This window comes from Cebidichthys violaceus, unplaced genomic scaffold, assembly GCF_023349555.1.
Source record: "Cebidichthys violaceus isolate CVI_PGR_0920_01 unplaced genomic scaffold, fCebVio1.0.p SCAF_67, whole genome shotgun sequence".
NCBI classification, from domain to species: Eukaryota; Metazoa; Chordata; class Actinopteri; order Perciformes; family Stichaeidae; genus Cebidichthys; species Cebidichthys violaceus.
Genome location: NW_027176894.1, coordinates 573,795 through 591,498, shown reverse-complemented (window position 1 = coordinate 591,498; position 17,704 = coordinate 573,795). Strand labels below are relative to the sequence as shown.

At 42.4% G+C, this 17,704-nt stretch overlaps 4 non-coding genes and 1 pseudogene across 4 annotated transcripts; 4 read left to right on the top strand and 1 right to left on the bottom strand.

Annotated features, from left to right (window-relative positions):
• Positions 1-17,704, top strand: part of LOC137890620 (contactin-associated protein-like 4) — a 78,847-nt pseudogene that overhangs the window by 14,457 nt on the left and 46,686 nt on the right.
• Positions 1,187-1,269, top strand: trnal-uaa (transfer RNA leucine (anticodon UAA)). The gene has a single exon. It is a non-coding gene; the product is annotated as a tRNA-Leu (tRNA).
• On the top strand, positions 1,581-1,664 carry trnal-uaa (transfer RNA leucine (anticodon UAA)). Its single transcript has one exon. It is a non-coding gene; the product is annotated as a tRNA-Leu (tRNA).
• trnal-uaa (transfer RNA leucine (anticodon UAA)) lies at positions 4,165-4,247 on the top strand. The gene has a single exon. It is a non-coding gene; the product is annotated as a tRNA-Leu (tRNA).
• trnal-uaa (transfer RNA leucine (anticodon UAA)) lies at positions 7,467-7,549 on the bottom strand. The gene has a single exon. It is a non-coding gene; the product is annotated as a tRNA-Leu (tRNA).

The window sequence follows — 17,704 nt, the reverse complement described above, 5'->3', positions numbered from 1 at the left end:
GATCACTTCATTTGGTTGATGCCTGTCCCCCCCCCCCTCGCCGCCCACATCGCCACTCAGTGTGACGAGCCTCAGCGAGGAGGAGGATTGTTCGATCCTTTCAAAAGGCTCGATGATTAGCGTCGTACGCATTAAGCAGCTTTTTGTGTGGGCCGCTCCCTGTACACATGCATTAATGTGCATTTATGAATCCGACAGATCTTTTGACACCAAGCAGAAAAGCTTTTATTGCACCGTGTTTCTGTGGAGCGCTAGGCTTCTACTGCAGAGTGACCTCATTGCACTGCTTTTAAAAAGGTGGGGACACACATTACAATAGCTTCAGCAGCAGCAGACGGGTTCAATGCAACATGGTCTAGTAGTTTGGGAGCTTGGAGCACCAGCAGGTAATGTCATCGATTCATGTTTTCTAGGGAGACTTTCTCTAGTTCCTCTGGGAAAAGGAAAACCACCACTGCTGCATAGGTCTTAAAAGGAATAGTTTGACAGTTTGGGAAATACTAAATAGTTTTACAGAAGTTAATAAAATCCATCTCCTTTCTCACTGCTTACCGTGTTCATACCAAAGTATGGAAACAACCACAACAGGTCGGTTTTACACAAAACATAACGTATTAATTATTAAACTTAAGTATTGCTTTTTTTGTTTGACAGAGCCAAGCTAAGCTAACCTGCTTCCACCTGTAAATGTAGGCCTCCCGTACAGACGTGAAAGCGCTATAGATTTGTTCATGAATCCATATTGTATATTCTGTACATTTGATATTTGAGGTACTGGAATTGGGACCATGAATGTCAAACTGAAAATGGAAAACAAACAGTGAAAGCGTGCGACTCTGTTTCCTACAAACATGGCGTTCCCATACACCTAAACTGCATTCTTAATCGCGTTTTGAGGGAAATGGTCACAGTTTTATATTATAAATATATATAATAATAATAATATATATAAATATATTTCTTTCTTTCCTTTTCTGTTTTTTTGATTGAAATATTGATTTGCAGTTTCAAGTATTCATAGAGTTTTTTTTCATGGAGGAATGTAAATTAAATCAACATGCTGTGAAGACATCTCTTGCAAACATTTTGTTTCAATGCTATTTCAGTATTGTGTCATCCCATTATTGTTTTTTATATTAATAATGTTGACGACGACGATGATGATGATGTTGACAGTGCAAATAACACCAGGATGGCCGAGAGGTTAAGGCGTTGGACTTAAGATCCAATGGGCAAAAGCCCTCGTGGGTTCGAACCCCACTCCTGGTAAAACGTTAATGTGATTAGTGTTATTCTAGTGGAGTGATTTCTACTAGAGCTGAGAACTTTGTGAGCCAATTGGCAACAAAACTACTTTGAAAGACGGTCACAGCATCTGTTAACCAGGACTGTTGTTGTCGTCATTCTTCTTGGATAATATAGCTTTATTTGTATTGGAACACCAGTTTTTTGACATTAACATTTTGTGGGCTTTATTTGGAAAAAAGACAACTTTGCAAAGTAATTCTATCAGAAAACCTTTCATAGTGTGTCTTCCCATATTTTTTCATTTTTATAATAATAATACTAAGACAAAGGGTACCAGGATGGCCGAGTGGTTAAGGCGTTGGACTTAAGTTTCAAAGGAGCTTCAGCCCTCGTGGGTTCAATCCCCACTCCTGGTAGAATGGAGTTGTGAAACATTAATATTCTTATAGCAGCAAACAACTAATTGCCATAAGAGCTGAAATTATGATGGAGTGATTCCTACTTCAACAGAAAATGGAGCCACTTTGTGTGTCGTTATCAGGGCTCCGCCTTACTTTGTTGGCGAAGCCGTGCCAGCAGCAGGATCCTTTAGTGCATGTAAGCCCACTCACACGGGGGCCACAGCTGTTAAGTCTCAGGTTCGCTTCTCAGCACTTTCGCCGTAGTTTGCACTTTTTTGCATCGATAGCTACGAGCCGCCGGCTCCGCCGCCGAGGTGTTGAGAGCCGTCGAGACACAATGTCGGATCTGGCACCTCTAACAAAGGAACTCAGTTCACACAGAACACAAACACCAGTCCCCTGTGTTTTTCAACCCCCTATGCGGACCACTGCAGACTTATAGAAAATGTATTCCAAGATGGAAAAAAGTTTCCCTCAACACTTAATTCACAAGAAGGTGTTGTTGTAAGGGAATGTAACCTTCAAGAGACAGAGCTGAGTAGTCCCACACATTGCACTTGTGTTACTTCTCTATTTCATTTCTTTGACTTTACAGCTGAAATGCAAATTAGTTCAGAAAGTCCAGCAAGGATTTCATAGATCTCTAACTACAAGAACTTTTCAGGTGGGGATAGCATCTACACAATGTATGTGTGGTGTCTTAACATGTGTTTCCAGATACATGCTATGTGTCACCATTATAGCCTCTTTCAGCGATCTCTCTCTTCACATGGTGAATTCATTAGCATAGACTCCCTTTCTTACCATTTTTCCTCAATAGAGCTCTTATTAATATGTAAATGTGTTGTAGCCTATTCATACGCTTCTTTGTGCATTCATCTGTCATATGTTTTGTTGAGCATTCAATTTGAAATATTACCTTTTTAGCTTGTTTTCTGACTATTAGGAGAGGCCGTTTTCTGTGCGTTTCCTTCGCGGACACATCCTGTAATGCAGTTATTAATGCTTAAACCTCGGCTGTGTTTTATAAATTGCCATTTCTACTGATTTGATTGCGCTGATGACGCGTTCATTTTGTGCACATAATAAATAAGACCTTTAAATGTGATTGCCGTTGTTTTGTTTCTATTAATGTCTGTTCCGAGCATAAGCGTAAACAATCTACGGATAGGTTGACATAATTTATGTTTATAGCATCTAAAATATGTAAAGTTATTCCCCCAGTGTCAGTTCATATACGTAGAGTGAACTGCATTAAACGGCTGGGCGAGGTCTTTGCAGTTGCAGCGTGGCTGTAGACGGAAGGTGCCATATGCTGCTGTGAAGCCTGATCGGATTCTCTCATTCTGTGCTATTAATTATGTGTCAAAGCAATGCTAATTAAACTAGGAGAGGAGAGCTCCTGCCATGTCCTTACCTTCGGGGTATTAGTTAGCACGGTGCGCTGCTCTGCATTTCAATTAATCAATTAAGTCGGGCCACAGGCAGCTTGAGAACAGATACCGGCTCCTGTTGAATAATTCAGCAGTTTTAATCAGCTTGTTCTATCTATCACGGCCAGCATATAAATCCAACACGGTGTGTGCACTAAATTAATACAAAAAGAACACAAAAAAAAAAAACTTTTACCTGATATTTTTGGTTTGCTGTTCATCTTTACAGCTGATGTATTTTGTCACAGATTTTTTAACGAGGTCATTATTTTGTTTTTTCTCATTATTTTTAGTCTAACCACCGTAGTAAGGGCACGGCCTCTCATTTAGTGACTGTAGGTGTCAATCACTGTGTCAACATTTCAGTAAAGTATATTCATTTTATCCTGTTTATTCATTTTACCACGACTGCACAGCATTCCACCACAGTATTCTATTTTAGAGATATTTTATTCCTATATTTCAACTTCTGCACTATTTGATGTTTCTATTTAGGATTTGTTTTCATACATTTCCTGTTTAGAAGTGAAAGGGAGCCTGTCGCTGCCACCGACTGCTCCGCTGTCACTGTTGAGAACGTGTTGACACTGTGCTCCAGCAACAGGGTCGCCGTCAAGAAGTTGCGTCTGAATATTTTGTGAAACCGCCAACGGTCAAGCCTACAACATCGTTGCAATATCAATATTGTGTAAAGTATTCGCTACATTTTTTTTACGATATTTGATTTTCTCTAACTGTGATTAGTGTTCCAGCTCACCCAGGCTTGCCTTCTCACTGCTTAACGTGTTCATTTAAACCACGAAAAGCTAAGTATGGAAACAACCACAACAGGTCGGTTTCACACCAATGAGACATAGCGTATTAATTATGAACCTCAAGCATTGCTCATTGGCGGGTTTTGCTTTGTTTTGTAAGCTAAGCTAACCTGTAACCGTGGTATATTGTTTATCCTGTGAATGATTGTTAACAGTGAAATTTACAAAAATGACGTTCCCATACAACTAATTATTTGATTGAAATATTGGCTTGCAGTTTCAAGTACCCATGCCGATGATGACGATGATGGAGATGCTGCTTATGTCACCAGGATGGCCGAGAGGTTAAGGCGTTGGACTTAAGATCCAATGGGCATAAGCCCTCGTGGGTTCGAACCCCACTCCTGGTAGAGGTTCATTGGGATATGATCAAGTAGATGTTCAGTGACAGTGCGTCCCTCTGAAACAAGTCACAGCTTTTATTTTCTTTGTATATTTCTTTACTACATCCTGGCATAATCTCTTCGGGTCTTTCTGGAGGCAGAAGTTGTGCGGATTAGTAAAATGAACATTGACGTTTCTTGCTTGAGGATGATTGTTAGCGCTCTGCAGCACAAACAAGCGTTCGTCGGAGCCTCATTATCCTGCTTACTGCTACATGCTCCGAATGGCTGAGCGAGTCGACTCGGCTCACACCGAGTACCGCTGAACTCTGGCTCTGTGGGGCTGACGGAGCTCTGAAGTGCGGGACCTTCTGTTTGTGGAGGTGATGGATGGAGCTCATCGGTATTCAGGGTCTCCGGCTCCTCCGCGGACTCTTGTGGGCGCTTTGTTATTCAGCGAAAACAGTAAAGAAGTGAACAGTGCAGGTGAATGAGCTGTGGCCTCCCTCTCTGTCTCTCCTGTGCCAAGTACAAGTCTACCTATCACGTCAGTCGTGATTAATCGGGCTTGACAGCGCCAAGGCCCCGGGACTCCAAAGATTTTTTACTGACTTTTTACTGCCGTCAGATTCTCAGTTTATTCACCCCGAATGATAGAAGTGACACTTGTGGATGAATAGATGGACTGTAGGAGAGCTTTGACTCTTTCTCTCCCTTTAAATCCTCCTCAGGTACAAGAAATGATTAAACTTTAATTTAATGGGAGGATATTTTATTGAGATTAAAAGCCATTTCCCATCACTCAGATGTCAATGTAATGCTTTCCTGCTCTTGTCAGTGAAGTTCTGCATTACACTTCTTTTTTTTTGTTCACCTGAGGAAGTAATGGAGTCTCATTTTGGCCCAGTAACAGGTCAGTCCACACTGTTATTTTCTGCCACAGTAGATTTAAGACAGCGTAATCCCGTCCTATGTTCTGTTACAGGCTGAGACGTCTGCTTATCAATCACCTCTTCAACTATATTGAAGCAAAACAGCTCTCAGTTTACAAGCATTATTTGTTATAAAAAGTGTTCTAGACTCAAAGAAATGGCTTTTTCTGCTGAAATAGCTCAGACATCTTGAACCCCATACTGTTGGTTTCAAACAATGGCTACCTAGTCAGAAATGTCAACTTCTTTCTTCTGTTAATGCCTCAAAGGTAAATGCCAGGTGAACCTCTTTAAGTTCACCCTTGTTTAGAAGTCGAGTCTGACAGAAACAGAAAGGAGGTGTGTTTGTTTTCCCGGTTTGTGCCGAGGGTGAAGAAGCTGCAGTGGTTTAATATTCATGGAGGATCTCTGTGTAACGCAGCCGGGGTCGCTGTGTCGAGGTTCAGTGGCTGCAGAGTCCAGCAGGTATTCAACATTTAGCTCCATTTCCCTCTGAGTCCTCCGTGTTTGTGCTTCACTGGTCACAATGTCAGGAACGCCGGCTCTTAATGTCAAAGCTCAGCTGAGAGAAACCGTCTCTCTCTCTCTCTCTCTCTCTCTCTCTCTCTCTCTCTCTCTCTCTCTCTCTCTCTCTCTCTCTCTCTCTCTCTCTCTCTCTCTCTCTCTCTCTCTCTCTCTCTCTCTCTCTCTCTCTCTCTCTCTCTCTCTCTCTCTCTCTCCACACATTATCTCCTCAGAGATTACAGCGCTCTGCGTTGGAGAGCCGTCCCTCTCACTTCACCTCTTCAGACTACTGTAATTCAGCTGCTCGTCACGCTGAGGGCTCTCCCACCACCCACAGTAGCGAGTGTGAAAGCCTGCAGGGATGAAGACTATCAGGAGGAGCGTCAGAGGACCAAAGAGCTGGAGGCCTTCTGATGACTGTTGAGTAGCTGGACCGCATCTAAAGCAGTGTAATTAAATATGTATGAAGCTCAAAACCACTCCATTACTAATGATAGAAATGTTAAAGACCGATTATGAAGAGGCTCAGTCTGTGTAATGTTACTGTACATCAGGACTCTTTATGATTACTGCTCTAACAAACTGTCCTAAATGACTTCAGACTCAATACCAGATCATTTCATCATCAAAGAGAAAGTACTCAGAGCCACAGAGTCACCGAGGCAAAGCTGGAGGCTCTCTGATGTTTTTAATCAGCTGGACTGAATATTCATAGAATTCAAACTCGCCATATGCAAATATAAACCTCTAAAGGCTCTAAGTGCAGCGCTTTAACGTTAATAAGCATTAACAACTACACTGGCATATTATAACAGCTCGCTCTCACCAAATGGCGTATGAATGACACAAGTTGTAAGTCATTTTTGCAATAAGAACGCCTTTCTTGCACTGCCTGCAGCCACAATGATGCACTCTCAACTAGTGATGTAATCACTATGATACACTCTCAACTAGTGATGTAATCACAATGATACACTCTCAACTAGTGATGTAATCACAATGATACACTCTCAACTAGTGATGTAATCACAATGATACACTCTCAACTAGTGATGTAATCACTATGATACACTCAACTAGTGATGTAATCACAATGATACACTCTCAACTAGTGATGTAATCACTATGATACACTCTCAACTAGTGATGTAATCACTATGATACACTCTCAACTAGTGATGTAATCACTATGATAACTCTCAACTAGTGATGTAGTATAAAATGTGTTTTTCTGTTAAATCTACGCAACATGAAGATAACATGCACAGGTGGCTTAAGTAATTACTCCACTAGATCTCTTTTGCTGCTAGCAAATAGCTTTATTACTCCACTACATCTCCTATTACTCCACTAGCTATTTGCTAGCAGCTAGCAGCAAATAGCTTTATCACTCCACTACATCTCTTTAGCTATTTGCTGCTAGCTATTAATTATCATTTGTATTTGGATTTATGCCCATTGGATCTTAAGTCCAACGCCTTAACCTCTCGGCCATCCTGGTGACACATGCTAAAAAAATAACAATGAACAAGTCAAACACAGGTTTCTTTGATCTTAATGTGTTTTCTAATAGGACTAGTTTGCAAAGTTGTCTTTTTTTTTCCAAATAAAGCCTATGAAAGCCAAAAAATGGCAATGTCAAAAAGTGTTTCATTAAAAATAATGCTATATTATCCTCCCAAGAAGATCCATGTGTTTATGTGAGAGACAGAAACATGTTCTAACGGGGTATTGTACACATCAACCACAGATATGTGGAAAGTTGAAGATATACAAGTGTCATGTATATCGAGCAATAAGGATTATATTTTACCAGGAGTGGGGTTCGAACCCACGAGGACTTTTGCCCATTGGATCTTAAGTCCAACGCCTTAACCTCTCGGCCATCCTGGTAATATTTGGGCCATTAACATCAGCATTCTTATCGTCAACATTATTAATTATATACGATAAAAGATCATTGAAACAAAAATTTGGCAAGAGATGTCTTTACAGCATGTTGATTTAATTTACATTCCTCCATACAACTGTGAGCACTTGAAACTCAATATTTCAATCAAATGTACGATACGAAAAGATACGTGGAATGTGGACATCTGCATGCGACCAGAGTAATGTATATATCGAGTAATCGTATTTAAAGTTACGTGATACAATAACGAGCACAACAAACACAGGACTTTCACCCAGGAGACCGCTGTTATTGTTCCTTGTGAAACCAAAAGTAAATGTTGACTTTAAGCTTTTTACAAATTGTTACATAAGAAAGTCTGCTCAGGTTATTTATTAACGGTTGTTACGGTTCTGTTAATATTTCAACACAGACTATGACCTTTTTTTCCAAGTAGTTTTGTTGCCAATCGTTTCACAGTCAGTGTTGTTGTGTTTACAGCTTATTATGCTGCTCCAACGGGGCCAAAAATGTCTTAATGCAGCATTTAACATCATGTTAAGACATTTAATTATTTGTCAATATTTAAACTGCAAGGTATTTTGGGAGATGTAGTCTTCTTCAGAAGTACTTGCACTAGCAATGTCAGAAACGGGAGAGAGGAAGCTCTACCTGCGTCTCATTTCTGACAGTCCAAAAGCAGCCTATATATGCCTTTTAACTAAATATGAACTCAAGATAAATAATGCAGCATTGTTGTTGAAATCTGTGTCTCTTTAAATGGTTTCAAAAGTGAAATCATCAGGCCGTGGTGGATGTCGAGAGGCAGATGAAGACCTTGAGCTGAAGTGCTGTACACTAATGTTGACAGAGTAATCGAATCTAAAAGCCTCGTTGTCAGAGTTGTGGGCTTGGATCGGACCGCAGCGTGAATCATAATAATTGTCTCTTATCTCAGCGTTGGAGAACAACATCCATTAACGGAGAGGCTTTAGATGGAGGCGGCGTGTGTGAATGTATGTGTTGGATACAATCGCACCACAGCCTGCAAGTTAAAATTGCAACACCCTCAAGATAACTGTATTGAATTGATGTCATTTTGCATTTTCAGATGTTTGCAAATCTACACCTGTATATCTATCATGTACAGTATGTTTATTGGGTTTCTATGCAAAGAAAAGCCAATTAAAAGGATAATTATTGCGCTATATATAATATATGACGTTTTCATTGCGGCCAGTCATCCACAAAGAATTAAAGTGTGAAACATGAAGGTTTCTTCTGACAACACTGATTCGTCTCCATCAGGATCCAGCCAGTCAGGACGCCATTCATCTCCACTACACGACACGATCACCACATTCATTCATCCGCATTATTACACCGTTCATTCATCTAATATGGCGCCATTACAGCTGAAAGACCCGTTTCCACCTGGGGACCATTAAGAAGCTGCTCCTCAGTGATCAGACTCCACTCTGCCACTCGTGTGCTCACATTCACAGACTCGACAGGAGCAAAGACGACGCTGTGAAAACCTTTTGTTTTGGATTCAAAGGCGTTTGCTTCTTTGTGTTTTACACCTGGATGAATGAAATGCATGATGGTCAAGTAGAAAGCAAGTGTGGATGATTTTCATCCCTCAGCATCAGTTCTTCACTGAGTCTAAGAGATGGAGAACAACAATAACCTCCAGCTGAGTCTGGTGTTGTGACGTCCTCAGAGTGCTTTCTGCTGTTGACCTCTGCTCTCTGCTGGGAGAAGAGTTTCTCTCCGTCTGCTTTTATGATTCTGACCCATAAAGATGTTTATACTCGTGCTAAGAGAGGAGACGCTCCTTATCAAGCTGAGGCTGCAGCGTGAAGTCAAAGGCTTGTTTTCACTGAGCTGACTTGACCTGCAGCTCAATGATAAAACTCCACTCCTCCTCGGCTATGGAGGCTGAAACATGTGACGCTTCCGCCCCGTCGCTTCTGGTATTCTGCTTTTCTGTCCTCTGCCACTCATGCTAAGTGTTTTGGTACTTCTGTTTTACGATCTGTACTGATCTGATCCACTAAAAAGACGAGATGTTGATGCTGTTGAATGGATGGGTTTTAGATTTTCAACCTGTAACAGCCGTCCACAAACCAAAGGGTGATGCACGGAGACTACGTCCACTTCTTATTTACAGAATATGGTTACAGTGCCATGTGACATTAGCATATATTATCACATACATTATTGATTATCATGAACAGCCAATTAAGATTGGATTTTCAAAGCGTAGGCAAAACATGACCGTGTATGCTTCTTTTTTTTCTTTGTGATTGGTTGACAGAGGTGTGTGACAGCGCGCTGGTGTCCAATCTGCCGCCGTCGTCCTTCAGAAGCTCCTCGCAGCTGTCCAGCAGTCACGCGCCGGGCTTCGCCAAACTCAACAGGAGAGACGGTAAGAACGACAGAGCGAACTATAGACCGGAGAATGTGTGACGAGTGGAAACTAAACACAGGATGAATCAGCTGAATATAATTAGACTGCATCGTCTACGTTGCGTGACAACACTGTATTCTGTTGCAAATATGAAGTGTAGTTGATTTATAGCTTCAAACTGTTAGTAATATTGCAATATGCCTACATGGCACTTCATTTATAAGTTAACAGATATTTCTCATAACTGTTGATGTGTTGCTGGTTAAAGGGGCTTGAAGTGGCCATTTTGAATGTCATTTTGTATACTGACACTTTGTCGATGGCTGCATATTGTTGTCATGGCAGACAGTGTAAAGAGAGACAGGAACGATGGGGGGGGGTAGAGAGAGAGAGAGAGAAAGGGCTGTGACATGCAGCAGAATCCAGAACAAACTGCCCACATTCAATCCTGGTATGAATGTATTCCACAGGAAATAAAATCTCAGTCATATTTCTTTAGCTTCATTTTAAATGTCTGCAATTCATTGGATTTTTTTTTAAAGATTTATGTTTTCTGTTTTTTTGTGTGAAACTCATGCAACTAAATGTGATGATTTAAACTTGTTATTTCTGTATGTGATGCTGTTAAAGTGGAGACATTCACGCCTGTGTTACTGAGGTTCTTCAGCGGAGGAGCTCATTGCAGGACATGTGTTTGTATTCGCTCAGGACACGAATCACAAAACGGAACAAAAAGATTTTATTGGATTTGCAAATACTGACAGACTCGTTTGGAGGGAGGCAGAGGATCAGAATCATTTCTAAAGAGACAAGACAAAATAAAAGCAGGAACAAGAAATAGCTGCATTGCCCCGACTTTATTCTCTATAGATGCTGTTTGTATGGAATTTATATGCTAGAAGGATAAGTGTGAATGTTTGTCCGCCCGACATAAAACCCCAGCAGGGAGTCCTGTGCCGGATGCCGTTGTGAGTTTCTGACGAAGTGAAGATCACGGTTTGTTGTGGAGCGTTCTGCGGGGAAGGAGCTCGACCGCTTTATCCCGACATCAAAGCCCAGAATCAGCCGGGAGGCTGAGATGGGTTTAATCTGGATCTGAATGAAACTAAAGGAAGCAGAGCCCGCAGAGCACGGCTCAGTCCTCCGTCTGCTTGATGGTTGAGACTTTAAGCAAACATTGTTTTTGCTGCTAAATGTGCTTTGTATGCTCACTTTCTTTGCTGATGTGTACATGCAACAACCAGGCTCCGAAACGCTTTTAAATAGTAAAAATACTAATAACAATATTTGTATTGCACCTTTCTTAACTATGTTACGAAGAAAAATAAAAAAAAAAATACAATAAAACAATAAAAACTAGAAAGGTGCACTTAGGAGAGTTCAGATCTCTGCAGGTGTGTCTGCAACGACCACTAATGTAAAAATGTAACTTTCATCAGCTTTTAACAGCCTAGCATACTTTTCAAACCTGCAGGAGTTTAGTTTGTATGCACATGCATCAGACCTCTTCTCATTCATAATAATCATATGTCAAACATGAGGAAACACAGGGCGCTACTGCTGATGGCATCAGAGCACAGGTTCACCCATTACTGTACCACTGCAGCTTTTAACACTCGTTGGTAGACAAGGAGAGCTGCTCGAGTCACATGTCCTCCCCAGCTGCAGGAAACGGTGCAAAGCTCACACGGTTCCAGCTGTTTGCTGAGGAAAATCGGTGACTAAATGAACGTCTCCGTCTCATCTTTATCTCCCCGCCGCTGCCGCTAATTCTCTGCCTCCTCCGGTCTCTGTCTCCGAGGAGCAGCTTTGCTTTCAGTTCATTTACTCCCTAAATGAACAGATTATCAGAGCCCTGCTATACCTCCTACAAGATAAATGCAGGTATTTTGTCCATGGGCTTTATAATCCTCGATTTTCTATCATAACAATGGAATGTATTTAAAATGTAATCATTCACTTCACTGTAGAGGTTTCTGTACAACCGGGGGATTTATCTCATGGTGACGGATGTTTCTGTTTTCTCCTTAGATGCATTCAAAACAACACTCTCAATTAAGACTAAAGGCCTCTACATACCGGGGGGGGCATTGTCTTTTTTTTTTTTTTATGCGTGTGATTTATGCGCACATCACTTATTATACAAAATATTTTGCTGCAAAAAAAGAGTGATGCGATTCTTTTACGGTCGATTTTCTGAGCTTTCGCACAGTAAATAAAGACATCAACTAATCCCGTCGTGCATTTGGCAAAACAAAAATAATTGCAGGTGGGTATTTTTCATTTTTGTGTCCATTATTCGTGCAGCGGGTGATAACAGACTAAAAAGGCATCGCTGATGAAAACAAATTATGGTATTGCGTTTCACTAGAATAACATATTTTGTGTTGAAGGCCACCAGCAGTGATGCATCAGTCAAACTGTTGGTGTAATATTCGTGACGTGCTCACAATGGGGAACACCATACAGGACGGTAACACTGTCACTGTAACACATTCTCACCTCCAACTTCGGGACGACGTCTCAATATACGCTCATTCCATGTATAGTGTCTTAAACTAAATGTACGTCTTCACAGGAAATAAGGTTCAGGAAAAGAGCTTGGTTGACTCTCGTGTGAAAATGACTCTACTTCTCTCTTCAATTATTCCCTCAGTAAACATTGTAAGCATGAGTTTATGGTCTCAGTCTCTAGTCTTCTTCAATAAAGCATCATGTTCATTTCGTGAGTTGACACTAAAGCAGAGTGTGCTTTAGGGCGGGGCTCCTTGGTGATTGACAGGTAGCTGCCACGAGCCGCATTCGGCGTCTCTACGTCACTCCTCCGCGGTTCAAATACGGTCACTTCCGCTCAAGATGGCGGTGGCCAAAACGCCAAACTCGAGGCTTCGAAACCGCGGTCCACAAACCAACGGGTGACGTCCCGATGACTAAGTCCTCTTTCTACGGTCAGGACACCGAAAACACGCCAAAGAGTCCATCGCCTCGATCTCGACATTCATGCACGGCACGAGCCCAATCCCCGCTCTATTCTTTTAAAAGATGCTAACTCGCTCGATCTTCCTCAACATGAATCAGAGATGTTGATTTCTTCAGCTGGCGCCGGCAATCCATATCCAGCTGATACGGTCTTTGTTGAGACCTACAGTACGGCGTGGTTTAACGGATTACGGCGTGCTTAACAGGCAAAGGCTTCAGCTCAGAAAGTCCACAAATTCCCTCTTTGAGGTTCTTTATTGCCACACACACAAAAGAAAAGAAAAAAAGAAACGATGCTTATCGCGCAAAGCTCAGCAGTGATAAATGTGTTTGTCGGCCTACAGCGTGCGTGGAGATTATCTTTTATACATAGCAGTTTCTTTTGAAAGGTGGCACACTCAATATTTTGCTCATGCACATCATTTTTACATCTGGTGCCGGGATTGAACATCTCTGGCAGGTGGCTGATTGGAGATAAATGTCTCTTTCACCAAGAAGCTGCTGGATGATTGACTCACTATGGGCTTCCCACCGCTCCGTTTAGATCCTCAGTCCGTCTTATTCTTCATTCTGATTTCCCATTTACACCTTTTATCTTTTGATCTCTCGCCCGTTCCTCCATCCGACCGTCTTCCTTGCTTTAAATTACGATCTTTTAAATGCTCTTCTGCAGAGACTTTGTTCTGTTCTAATCATTACTTTCACTTCCTCCTCAGACACGTTTTTCATCTGTAAGACCTAATTTAGCCAGCTCTGTCTTACTGTTTTATTTTTGCTCGGGCAACAGTGACAGCCAGTGATGCTGTTGCAATTATGTTGGAATCAAATATATAAGCAATTATTGTGCCACAGTAATCATTTTGCATCTAAACTAGATTGACCTGTTCTGGTTGTGTGAATGGATTGACAACTAATTGATTTCCATGTGCATGTTCAGTTTGTCCTTAATTGTAACGTTCCAGTGTTACACTCGAGACTCCGATCGAAATATGTTTGCCTGAAGGAGACATCCGCTGTTTTCCAGCCTCCCATTAGGCTCTCTGTCCGTCTGACATGTTATCAGGTCGCCGAAATTACCATCCAGACTCGGTATTCTCATGCAAATTACGAGCTCTCACTCCAGTAAACAGGCTGCCTGTTACACGTCTCTCTTGGCGACGGCTCGCCTCTTCCTCTGCCTCTCCGAACTCGACTCTTCATTTCACTTCACGTCTTTTCTCTTTGCATGTTCCCGTCTGTCCTCCGTACCCGTCAGGTGGAATATCGGTGCATTATTGATGATCCAGCGGCTCTTTCTTTGCTCCATCCGTCCATCGTGTCCTCATAGTGAAGCTGGTGTCCGGAGCGGACTCGCGTCAAGCTTGGTTTCCCTTCAACGGTAGAGCAGAATGAGAGCTGTGCAGCCTGACCGGCTCTCATCCTCACCTGTGACATGCGCTACCTGTACCGCTCCAGTAACAAGAGGAAGACAAATTGAGTTGGTTTCGGGTGTCAGAGCTCTTACGGGTGAAGTGGATTACTGGAGAATCGGACGAGAAGAGAGCAGTCAACCCATCATGTTAGGTTGTAGTTCGTTTTTTGGTTTTGTGAAACAGAATTGGCCCTTCATCTTTCAAGATGAATTGAAAGTATACCCTTATATCACACTGCATATCAGGGGTTTTCAACCTCTTCCTATTTAAGGCCCACTTTTGATTGTTGCTTGTACTGTTCTAGGGTTTCCTCCCACATCCCTTTTTCAATCCATTTAATGTCACTGCATCCGTGGGAACACGCCTCTACCTGATGATGCAACGTGATTGACGTGGTGATATTCAAACGTAGCTGAGCATTGAAATGATGCTTTGTTCTATAAGTTTTTATACTCATGAAGATAGTATAAAAAACAAATTCTGACAGGATAGAAGTCGGAGGGCTGATCCCAGACAGGCAGAGGAACGTACAGCAATGCTGACAGAGGGGAGAGTGAACGCTCCTGGTCCATTTACACCGGGACTCAATGAGGGAAGTAAACACGCGTGTGTTTCAATGAGGAAATGCTGAGGACAGCTGGGCGGGTGTGCTGGTGACAGATCTGGAAAGATCCGTAATGGATGCAGGAGCTGGAGGGAAGAGAGGAGGACAGAATAGGACAGAGAGGCAGGTGTCACAGCCATGGTGGCTCCCTGTGAAGGCACACAATTATACACCATGTCAGGCTTAGGTACCCAAGTGGTCAAAAGTGCTTCCCTTCCTAAAGTACAAATAATAAAAATGTTCAAATATGCACGACACAGTCTCGACATTCAAATAAAAACTATTTCAAGATACAGCGTGGCTCTCAAACCGTTTTGCGGTCAGAAAAGTTTTCTTATTATGATTTGACAGTTTCCATTTGGTAGTCGAGCAAAGCTTCTCAACATCAATCACACAGATTGCCCCAATGGTGGGGCAATCTGTGTGATTGGTAAAGCCCATGACATTTGGACGTTTGCAGTTCTCATTGGCCGGCGGAGCAGTGATGTCACACTTCTGACCGTCATTAACGCATTCCTCAGTGGCTGGTTAAAGTGGGTTCCTTGACAGACACGAGGGCCAGAAGGAAAACGGGGAGATGTGTTTGATTTATAGTGACAGCCGCGTCGGAAAGTGTTCAGACCGCCAGCCATCACTTCCCTTCCCTTTCAATTATGTCTGTCAGGGTGGACACAGTAAATCTGTGTAACGGCGCTCTGTCTCTGAGCTGTTTCATTCCGATTCCCCTCTTTTCCTCTCCCAGTCTAATCGTCATGAGTAAAGGTCAGAGTGTCTGCTCTTTTCTGTTCTCCTCTTACTGGACACGTCCGTTAGTCAACTGCTTATTAGCTTTGGCCTTTAGCGCTTTAAAGATCAGGTTCCACCAGCCGCCAGAACGATTTTTATTTTTCACTGCTCCACACATTGTTCAGAGACAAAGTGAGGGAATACGGAGATGGATTTATTTTCCAGTCCCACTTTTCACACTCAACTAGCAATTAGTATTACTTCAACCCATAAATAAAGAGCAAAGATTTAACCTTAATGAAAACACCGAAGGAAATATCAATCTCGAGAACATTTACTACAAGTGCTTTTGCAACAAAACTGACATTTTGCCACGACTAGATTCCTGTGCTTAAGATTTAGTGGACCGAATATTTTACCCTGAAACCTCCTGTGAACCTCTCCTGTGACTTTTAAGTGTTTTATTTGCATCTTTGGCATTTTGTCTTTATTGGACGCGTTACAGAAGAGAGCCTCAGGAAACGTTGTGGATTTTTAACCAGCGGTTTGCAGTTTCATGGGTTTTGTTTTGTGGCAATCTCTGAAAGCTGAAAGTCTGTGAAGGTCCATTTGTTGGAATGAAGAAAATATCATTATTTTCCCCAAGTCCTTGAAGGTTTGCACGGACCCCTGTGCGGACATCCGTGCACTGCCTCAAAATTTGTGACCGTGTTCACTGGACGCAGTAAAGGCGCGTCGACTGCAAGCTTGACACACCTCAGCGTCCTGGGAAATCTGAGCGGTGCCAGGGTGCTGGAAAGGAGCCTCTTGTGGGTCGACAATGTCAGATTCAGGAGGACGAATGCAAATTGTGTCCTGGTCGCGCTACGATTGAACGACTCTTCACACTGCGGGGTCATGGAAGTATGCCCAGTTTGTCCAAAACCTTGGAGGAGGTTTGTGTCTCTCTGAGTATTTTTGTGACAGTTGCTGTGAGGATACGGGGTGCCAGACATCCTGCTTGTAACAAAAGGGGTAAAGGGTTCTATTCTTTATTCTCAACTTATGCAGCAGTATGTTATTTTGTTAGCTTCCATCAGACTGGGACTGCCATCGTGCATTCACTACTCCTAAAGTTTCAACATCTCCTCCAGGTCCCTGCTTTTTGTGCCCCTTTGACTTTAGACATTTAGCCGAATGCTGAACCACACAAGTAACACAAAGAATGACTAACTTTGTGTGGCAGAAAGACTCTTTAGGCTCTCGGGCATCACATTGCCTTCAGCTCCTCTTCCAAAAATGCATAGCTCAGTACTGTCCCCTGGAGGCTTAGGATGCATTCTGTTGGTTGCTTTGTTTCAAAATGTTAGCTTCCTGCTGCTGCAACAACAAGCAGACAACAGCCTGGTAACATGAGGACAAGTGACATTTACATAGTTTGTTCCTTCTTTTAATGCTTTCCAAGAGCTCATTGACTGCCAATGTTGTGTGTGTGTGTGTGTGTGTGTGTGTGTGTGTGTGTGTGTGTGTGTGTGTGTATAGTGTCTTGCTCTTCCTCTGTATTAATACTTCATGATTGTGCTGTGCTCTGTTTATTTGAGTGTGTGTGTGTGTGTGTGTGTGTGTGTGTGTGTGTGTGTGTGTGTGTGTGTGTGTGTGTGCTTAGTGGGACACTGGTCAGCAGCCTCCTCCTCCAGAATCGTCCATCTGGCGTTTGAGCTCTGAGGCATCACTTTGACCTGACTAAGCACTTTCTCACACACACACACACACACACACACACACACACACACACACACACACACACACACACACACACACACAGTTGTACTTACATCTTTGTGAGGACACTCAATGACATTTCCTACGCCAACCCTTACCCAAACCCTACACTAAACCTAACTCTAACCTGAACCTTAAAACTAAAGTCTCAACCCTCAGGCCGGCCTTTGAAGGTCTGTCCCGAAGTAGGGACCGGCCAAAAACGTCCTCATTTTCCAAAATATGTCCTCACATTGAAGGTTTAAAACTCAAAATAGGTCCA